General features: G+C 34.3%; 1 long non-coding RNA gene across 1 annotated transcript in view; it reads left to right on the forward strand.

Moving 5' to 3' along the window:
• LOC103235861 (uncharacterized) overlaps window positions 1–5,484 on the forward strand; it is a 126,354-nt gene extending 120,870 nt beyond the window's left edge. Inside the window, exon 3 of the long non-coding RNA XR_012093374.1 lies at window positions 1,387–5,484. This is a non-coding gene — a long non-coding RNA (uncharacterized lncRNA). The remainder of the gene's footprint in view (window positions 1–1,386) is intronic.
• Window positions 5,485–6,000: the final 516 nt, after the last annotated feature.

The following is a 6,000-nucleotide window of genomic DNA, read 5'->3' on the forward strand; positions in this document are numbered from 1 at the left end:
GTCATTAGAATATGTGGGTATGAAGGAGAAACAGATTTAAAATGTATTAAGTCAGAAGTTAGACTGGATTATTCTAGATTCTGTGATATTTATGGTGTTTGTCAGCTTTTGAATTATATAATTTGCTTTAATTTATTTTCTGATTTACATATTCACTTTTATATCTAATTTTTTTCATATATTAGTATTACTTTTCTTCCCAAATTGTATAAGCTTTAGGTCCTATAAAAACCTCCATCAACTCCCACTTAATGGTAAACATTTTTAAGGCATCCAGGCTGTCTTTAGGTTTAAACTTGTTTTCATAAAACTCATTTCAGGTGTGGAAGAAACTGAATTTGAAGGAACCCCGAACATACTATAATTCTATGAATTTTGTGCTATTGGTTGAAGAGATTCTAGGTTTTCCCTAAAGTTCTATTATTCTGTAATTGACAAAAAGGAAGTGTTTTTGCAGTGGGCCATCTCTGTGTGGCTCCAAGGCAAGAGCGAGAGGTTGCAGGGGTTTCTGTTGTTGGAGACGATTGAGCAACTTTTACATGCATTTGTCATCTGTGTAACCTGAGTCTCTTATACCTGTGGGGGCTGAAGTAAAGCTTCAAGGCAGCATTCGAGATAAGGAGACAAGACCTGGAATTCACAGAGCTGTTCATTGCAACCATCCTCACTACCTACTGAACTTCCAGTTGCCCTTTCCTAATTGTTCTCCAATGCACTTATCACCATACCTTGTTTTATTAAATGATTTAGTGTTTAGTGTCTATTTCCCTCACCTAAATGTAATTCAGTGATGACAATGATATTTTACCTGTTTTATTCACTACTAATTCTCAGTGCCTAGAAAAATACTTGGCATATAGTAGATGTTTAAAAAAATTGTCCAATGAATGAATGCCAACATTAGTAGGTGGCATATCATGTGATGCCATTTCATATCTTTTCAAGATAACACACTTATTTTCTCCACTTGCATAGGTTAAGGTCAAGGTCCAGATTAAAAGGTACATACTCCTCATTTTTTTTTCTTTAAACCATCTTTGCAAAAATTTCTTCATTTTTCATATTGCAGCAAGCTCTGTAACGTTGTTTATCTCCATCTCTTCACCTTATCACTTATGCTGTTCATTAATAAGGTGGGAGTATATTTGGATTGGAACATTCAAGGTGAACATTAGTGTGCTTCTTCAGATCTTCCTTTTCTTTTCTTTAAAGATTATTTTACTTTATTTTTTTATTATAAAACAATATATTATCATAATTAAAAAATCAAACACATCAGAATTATATAGTAGCTCCACTCCTCTGACTCTACTTCTGCAAAAATGACCACTGCTCGGAAATTGTTTTATAACCTTCTTATATCTCTTTTTTTTTTGATCTTTATAGACTGGCAACTATTTTGCTAAATATTTACATTGAAGAGAGAGGCTTGCTTTGAAGAAATGCAAAGAGTCAATAAAACACATGGTTCCTTGACCTTGAGAAATTGAAAACTTCAATATGGAGATTGGAAGAATATATGAATAAGACAATACTTCTGAAGAGGAATACAAACAATTAGTAATTAATTCCATGAAAATGGAAAGCACAAGTGCTAGAAGACAAAGAACAATGGAGCAAATGTGGCCAAATGATACGAATTGAGGAAGAGTACCTACCGGCACCGTATGATAACACCATGGAAATAAGCAATCCTTTATCTTTCTATAATGCTTTTCTTTCCAAAAAGTTATTTCAAAAAGTTTAACTAAGGAATATTCTTTTACATATATAATATTTAAAAAACCAGATTATTCCCCCTTAAAGCAATGACCGCCAGTGCTTTAAACTGAAGTAACTTTCCATTTTGGTGATTCTGATGGATATATTGATATGAGTCTGTATGGAAAGGTAAACAAAAGTCGGTTCATATCAATGTAACCAAGAAAGGAAAAAAAATATCCTTTTGGGTGGCAGGAATAAGAATTCACTTGTATATAGATTATAATTTAAAATTGACTTCTGAATTTGTCAAGCCTTTTGACCTGTATTCAGAGCACTCTGAGAGGGCTCATGCCAGCAAGTTACAATACTGTATTTATCAGCAGCCACCTACAGAGCTTTAGTGTCCAGCTGCTACTTTTTTTTTCTTCTGATCCGTTGGTACTTTTTATCTAAAATGCCTGTAGACCAAACAGCATTGACTAAGAAAAGAGAGCAAAAGTGTTTTCCTGAAATCATTATTTTATTGGAACAAAAGAGCGAAGTTTTCTGAATCAACCTTAAGAAGTACAGATATTGAACATGTTAACAATACTAGTGTTCTTCCTAAAAACCACATTACACCTCACCTCACTGGCTCTATTGAGTGGAATGTCATGTCAAATGAAAGGAAATAAAGAAGCCCAAACTGCTTATTCGAACAAGGTGCCATCAATAATGCCCACATGGGCGATTGTTCCCTGATTTAAGAGCTTGTCTACTTCATGCATCCACTTAAAGGCCTTTGGATAGAAGAAAATACACCCATTCAAACAGAATGTTAAATTAAGAAAGATTCATTCCCATTCTACTGCCCCATTCCTTATGCAGCCAATTTCCTTTGCCTATCTCTGTCGTAGCATTTATTCTGTTGACCATTTATAGTATTGAATTTATGATGTGCAATTTGTGCTTCTAAACCTAGACCCTGTGCATACATATTTACATATAATAGGATATTTGTTCTAATTTTTAAATAAAAAAATTTGCTTTTGGAAGACATCTTAGGAAGATCAATCAGGGAAGAACACAGCTGGCTTTTAAAAGTTGAGTTTCTATTTAAAGTTTCCTGCTATTATCTTGACAATTTTATTATTATCAAAGCATTTGAATATTAGGTATGACAATGAGCACTCACAGCAGGGAAGAGAGGAGCAGGAATGTAAGTGGGAGGGGGCCACTAACAAGTGTACCCCCCATTGTAGCCATAATAATTTAATATTCTCATCCTGGGAGGCTCCATTTTGCTTGGCCTGTATGGAGCTACTCACTGGACATGTTGTTTCCTTTTGGCCAAACTCTCAGGGTCTCCCTTGAACAGCCTGTAAGACTTCAAATAAAGAATCATGCTGATAATTGCCTAAGGGCAGGATTTTTGTTTTGCCTAGGAGTCAGTAATTTAACTACTACACTGAGGGAGGCTTCTGGGTTTTGAATAGAATTTCTTTCAAGGTTGTATTAAAGTTGTTGGTAGATCAATAGTTTTTCATCTTATTGACTACTTGCCTCCTCTCAAAAACTAAGGGTTACACAGTCACTAAATGATACAGACTCTAGATGTATTGGAGTTGCCACATGCCGATGGCCTTATTCTGTTTGTTCTGTACTTTGTGGTTCAATAGATACATATTTTTTAAGCAGTGGATTTAACTCTTTCATCTAGATTTTTGCTCAATATCAGATAGGATTTAAAGCTGTTATGTTAAAGATGTTAAACAGAAGAGGCAGATTATTTTTTCATGTAATTCCTACTCTTGTATTTTTCCTGGTATCAATGTAGAGGATAACCTCCCTGAAGTCTTTAAGGCATTATCATTTTAAAAAAGATTCACAAGCCCAGATAACCTTGGCATAGTATGGTACAGAATATACTATAAATAGGATTTGTCTCAGTCTTTATCCCTGAAGTACATGAATGATTTTGTACTTTTTACCATAACATTGTACTGCAATGAACATTGGGAAAATAGGTGTTACAATGAGCTCCAGGGTATTTCTAAGAGAGAAAAGGAAAAAAAAATTAATATAGTTTCTTCTTTGCAAAATTGATTTAGACTGGGAAATGGGGGTTTATCTAAGGTTATGCATGTTAGAGTGAAGTGTTAAATTAAGGGAACCTAATCACTATGTAGTTTTTGATTATCACTAGTTGTCTCCAAGACACACTTTAAAAATGAAAAAGAAATATTAGTAGAGCTATTAAGCATTTGGTTCTTTGTTTTTATTGATTTCAATCCAAACAATGGGAAACTCTCAAAGAAAATGCCTGGCTTAAAATACCACATTGCCATGGGAAAGTGGATATTTCAGTTATTTGTTTTTTTCAACTGCTGAATTTATTTTAGAATTTTAAAATCTTTGTCTATTGATAAAGATATGTTTTTCTTTTGACCATAACTTAGAGTTTAAGCAATGTGAGCTCATTAAGAAATGCCAGGTTATGGTCAGAAATGTCTCTTTAAGATTCCCATGACCACATGGGTCTTGTGTCTTGTTTTGGAGCCCAGTGACCTCAGGCGTGAAGGTCAGAGGTCATGATGGTGTTCTGTGTACTTCTATTGTGTGCATCTTTACTCAGGATGGTGAAAAGAGTTATCATTGCTGGGTCCAGCCTTCATCTCCAAGGTAGGTTGATAGAACATCTGAACATGAATGATTATTATTGGTATATTTATGCTGAGTCTCCATGGAGAACAAAGGCTCTTTAAGAAATAGGCCTGACCATTAATATGACCATTATCATGATAACAAAGAGGGTAGTTTAGGGTAAGGAGCAGACCATCAAGGTTAACACCCTTGTATGCATACATGTGTGTATTAAGCGCTGGACGAAAAAACAACAAATGAAGGAGAGCATGAGAGCAATTATTTTTCAATAAGAGCCATAAATGCTGAGGTGGACATTTGTCTAGATGTCTGCATTTCTTTATAAACACCCAAAGACATCTAATTACCAAATTTTAAAAATGAATGTGAAATAGACACAGACTTTTTCATGTGGTATTTGCATTTTTAACTTAATGGCATATTGTTCCAAACTTGGGGCTAAGGCGAGTAAGAGAGAAGCAAAACAAAACATACAGAAGGACATTAATAATTGGATTAATTTGGGCTCAAGATGATTTAAAAGTTCTTGTATAGGATTTTATTAGGCAAAGTATAAGATAAAATTTTCATAAGTTGCATTCACTAAGTCCTTTGTGATATTTTAAAATTCTGATTGAATCATTGGTGCCAAATATATGTAGCAGGGCTACTGTTCTCTCCTGAGGAGCTCACACTTTCTTTAAGATCTCACTTGGCAATTGTCGTCTTACTTTACAGTGCTAACTTGGCACAGATATTGCAGCTAAAGGACGCAGAGTGGCATAGTAGTCAGGAGTGCGGACTCCGGAACTGATTGCCCTGGGCTCAATCCCAGCTCCATGACTTACTAGTTGGATGAACAAGAGCAAGTTAAAGCTCCCTGTGCCTCAGTTTCTTTACTTGTAAAATAAATTTGTTATGAAGATTAAATAAGTTAACATATATAGAGTGTTGCAATCCTTGGAACATAGTAAGTTATTTTAGCTCTCTATATCTCAGTTTCTTTGTCTGTAAAATAGAGGTAGTATTTGTAACTCCTCCATAGGATTATTGTTAGAATTTAATTAATTGTGTATTTGCTTACAACAGTGCTTGACATTGTGTAAGTGTTAGCAATTATAATTGTACAGAATAAATATCAAATTTTTTGAACTTCAATTCTGGTTTTGTGTTTTTTTTTAAAGAAATATGCATAGCTAACTTCATGAGGGTGGCTGTTCCCTTCACATACAATTCATTCACAAAATAATCAAATCAAATGTGTTAGTCAGAAATTCTGGCACATGTTTCCATTTATATCGAAAGATTTTCTAATCCTATGTTGCAAATCGTCAGGGTAGAAGAGATTAACTTCCATCAAAACAAGAATGAACTTCTTTAGGGACTTACTCTCAACCTGTTTTTTTAATTCAGAAAAAAGAATTTGCATTTCAGAAGTTGTACATACTTTTTGACAAGTAAATTTTAAGTACTCTCCCCTTACCTTCAGTAAATGGTCTTCCTGAGAACGTTTTGTCCACTCTAACAAGTTACTAACACTGATATTGTGTTAAATTCTGAGTACATTCTGATGAACCTGGTGACAAACTATAAATTGAAGATCGTGAAGTTCTTAGAGTTTTGTTTCGGCATAGAAATGCACAACTTGAGGTCTTTATGCTTTGGGCATTTAAT

Source organism: Chlorocebus sabaeus, chromosome 7 (genome assembly GCF_047675955.1).
Source record: "Chlorocebus sabaeus isolate Y175 chromosome 7, mChlSab1.0.hap1, whole genome shotgun sequence".
NCBI classification, from domain to species: Eukaryota; Metazoa; Chordata; class Mammalia; order Primates; family Cercopithecidae; genus Chlorocebus; species Chlorocebus sabaeus.